General features: G+C 39.1%; 1 long non-coding RNA gene across 1 annotated transcript; it reads left to right on the top strand.

Moving 5' to 3' along the window:
- Positions 1 to 2,614: 2,614 nt before the first annotated feature.
- Positions 2,615 to 3,279, top strand: LOC135753654 (uncharacterized). The gene is made up of 3 exons (XR_012336743.1): positions 2,615 to 2,732; positions 2,863 to 2,999; positions 3,148 to 3,279. It is a non-coding gene; the product is annotated as an uncharacterized lncRNA (long non-coding RNA).
- The last annotated feature ends 407 nt before the right edge of the window (positions 3,280 to 3,686 follow it).

Genomic DNA, 3,686 nt, shown 5'->3' with positions numbered 1-3,686 from the left:
GGTGAAATCGATGAAGACGCCGCCATTATCCTCGTGTGGCTTTGAAAGGTGAGTTAACTTAAAGGACAAGTTCGGTATTTTAGACTTAAAGCCCTGTTTTCAGATTGTTTATGGTCAAATAGAATGGTTTTGACTGAAATTTCGACATTTTCGGCTGCCCTGAGAATTTTCGCTTGTTTGTGTTTCAGCTCAGACCTCTACAATGGCTTTATAGGTGCACTGGAACAATCCTTCCTAAAATGCATTAAACTTTCGTTTACAAAGACGAGAAACTCACCGAGTGGTCAGGGGTGTTCACTGATATGCTCACACAAAAATCGCGTCAAAAGATGCTTTCCAACAGCTGTTTTACCATTCGTTGTTAACTTGTGGACCTATTTCCCCAAACGCCTCACACCCGTACATTCTTCCGCTTAGAGCTTGAATAATAAACACTCCAGCCCAGGAGGTGGCGCTAATCCGCCTTTGCCAATTGCAAGAATAGAAACAAAGTTCCCGGCGCGGAGTAATACCGTACCTCACAGGACGTCTAATACAGTCAATGGAGTTGGTAAAAACTACGATAAAACCTGTTGGAATGCGTCTTTTGGAGCGATTTTTGTGTGAGCATACCAGTGAACACCCCTGACCACTCGGTGAGTTTCACGTCTTTGTAAACGAAAGTTGAATGCATTTTAGGAAGGATTGTTCCAGTGCACCTATAAAGCCATTGTAGAGGTCTGAGCTGGAACACAAACAAGCGAAAATTCTCAGGGCAGCCGAAAATGTCGAAATTTCAGTCAAAACCATTCTATTTGACCATAAACAATCTGAAAACAGGGCTTTAAGTCTAAAATACCGAACTTGTCCTTTAAATCATACTTTTACATTTATTATTGGTGCTCATTCAGTACCAGAATGTACAATATAACGTGCTGTGGAGCACTGCGCAAAAACATTATTTGTGGAAATGAACGCAAACACACAGCCTAAGGCCGTTTCACACGGTACGCGGCAAAACCGCCGAGCGGCTTCAGCTTTTCTCTTCAATTAGAAGCGTTTTGTGCAGCATTTAGTGCAAATGTGAGTATCTTCAACGGCGCCTGCCATGAAGTGCCGTGTCCTTAAAAGGAATAGGATTTTGGGTGCAGGAGCAAGGCGTGTGAACCAACTCCGCTTCACTTCTGTAACCGCCCCCGTTTTCCCGCTTTCCGCATGTCTCCTATTGAAAAAGAACTAAACACTTGCGGTTGCCGCGTACCGTGTGAAACGATCTTCAGTTATACGTAAGGGATAATGTAACGTTAGAGGCAGCCGGTAGTTATTGGGAAATAAGCCCCGACAATGTGATCAGGACCCGACGCGAAGCGGAGGGTCTTGTATCACACTGAAGGTGCTTATTTCCCAATAACTACCGGCTGCCTCTACATTATCCCGCTTATTACACCGCTACTTGCCACATAAGAAAAAAAACTGGACATGAATATGAATTTGAAACATTTTATTGGCATATTTGTTTTAAATTAACATTTTTATCCTTCCGCGAAACTTTGCACAGATGCATAAAATGATCGTAATACCTTATTAAGATCCTCTGCTTCATACTTGTCTGTCTCCATTTTTTTTCCCTTTAACCAGTCTTTGAGAAGTTTTAATGCCCATTCTGTATTTTTTTGTGTGTTGGCTTCGTAGCTGTCATGCTCTATTTTGTCAAGTTCAGTCTCAGTAAGCTCTCTGTGTCTTGTCGTGGTTGTCGAGTGTTTGTCACAAGATGGCGCCAAACAGACAGTAATCTTTATTGATCTTTATTGGCGCGGAGCGATTTTACTCGTACAAGTAGCCCGGCTATGCGTTATTTTGGAGTGGTTATTATTTGAAAAGAACGAACCTGCAAATCTCTCAACTGACCAATCAGAATCAAGCATTCCAGAGAGCCGTGTAATAAGTTACATTAACGTACATCGTGGTGGCAATAGTTTACTGCGCTCGTGCGTTTCGATTTAACTAAAACAAGGAATCACATTATTACAGAGTGGCCTCGAATTAATTAAAATGATTTACCGAATTTATTAAAACGGTCTTTCACAAAGCCTATAATATACTGTATACATCGCGTCGTTTTAAAACATATATACGGTGCAGTCTACGGTCACGTCTGCAACGTGATCCTCCACATCTGTAAATTGTGATATTACAACGTGCATCTATCCACACAGCTGTTTTTTTTTTACAACGATTTACAATGGCAAATGCTTTTGCATGTTCCAGGTGAAATGTTGGTCCAGATCAAGTACAAGCAACAGCAGAAGTATGTAAAGCTGGATTCCATTGAAGGGAGATTTGACTTTATGCAATTTCACGTTAAAGGTTGGTTTTTTACTCATTTAAAATAATTAAGAATTTGATTAATATCTGATAAATTCAGTGTATTGTGTTATTGCCTCATTTCTGTATTTGCCTTTATCATATAATGCTCTGTAGAAGGGGATACATTGGGGGGAAAAGAAAAATAATTCAAATTTACATTTTGCTTGCATCATAAAGATATATGAATTCAAATCAGTCATTTGTTGTGAAGCAAGGAAGGGTGTCAACCTAAAAATAATTTTTTTCTTCAGTCATTGAGAGATTTTACTTGCCACCTGATGCAAAAGTTACATACAAGGATGCAACAGGGACCGAAGTTGATGCAGAAATATTCAGCGATCTCATTGGACAAGGCAATGTGGTGCTGACTGTTTTCTCAAATGATGGTGAGCTTTATTGAATGTTTAAGAAGTCGTGTTATCAATCAACTTAGGATAAATATGATAAATTGTCTATTTCTGATTCTTGTGCGGGGCATCACAATATTTGTAATATTTTAATACTTTAATTCTTTAGAATTTTCAGACTCTTTGTCTTCCATATCTGAGACGTCTGACAGTAGCAACTGTTCAAGTGCATCAACTGTAATCTTAGATGAGGTCCCTAACAAGAGACAAAGAAAAGAGGACACATCTGCACTGTCTGCAAAACAGGTTAGAGCAAAGCATTTTATGTGAGTTTATGTGAGTACTGTTCCCCCAGAAATGAAAATGATCCAATATATAGCTTTTTTTGGTAATTAGTGAATCACCATGATCATTTTTTATTTTAGTTCATTATTATATATTTTTTTATGTTTAGTTGGTCGAGGATGTTCTAAAGTTGAAGTCTGGTGGTGAAGCAGTATTACAGGAGTATCAAGAAATGGAAACCCTTACAGGTGCCGCAAGACGACAAATGATCAACATACTGGTGGCTCACATGATTGATACACATGGGTATTTTTTTTTTATCTTTTTTTTTTTTAAACAAATAACTGCATGAACATTGTATTAATTAAGACCAATTTTATATCTTCCCTTAGGCAACTCCCTACTAAAGCTATCAGAGAACAGTGCGCTCTTGGCATAGTGATGCTGTTCCCTTCCCTCAGAGATCCATATTCCAAGAAAGGCTATGTAAGTCATCGTCTGTATGACCCTTTCACGTTATAATTGCAATGTTATGATATCTGTGACATAGAAAATTTGATTCTTTAAAGGAACACTTTTTTGATGCTGCAAGCAACACAGGATACATTGCTTGGCGTATGAAAACAGTCCACAGGAAGATTAGACGAGGATCTTTGCCACTAGACAACCTTCATGATGTTTCTCCAGGAGGCCCAAAATGCCAAAGGG

This window comes from Paramisgurnus dabryanus, chromosome 5 (genome assembly GCF_030506205.2).
Source record: "Paramisgurnus dabryanus chromosome 5, PD_genome_1.1, whole genome shotgun sequence".
Classification (NCBI taxonomy): Eukaryota; Metazoa; Chordata; class Actinopteri; order Cypriniformes; family Cobitidae; genus Paramisgurnus; species Paramisgurnus dabryanus.
The sequence above is the reverse complement of the archived record's forward strand: the minus strand, read 5'-3'. Positions and strand labels throughout refer to the sequence as shown.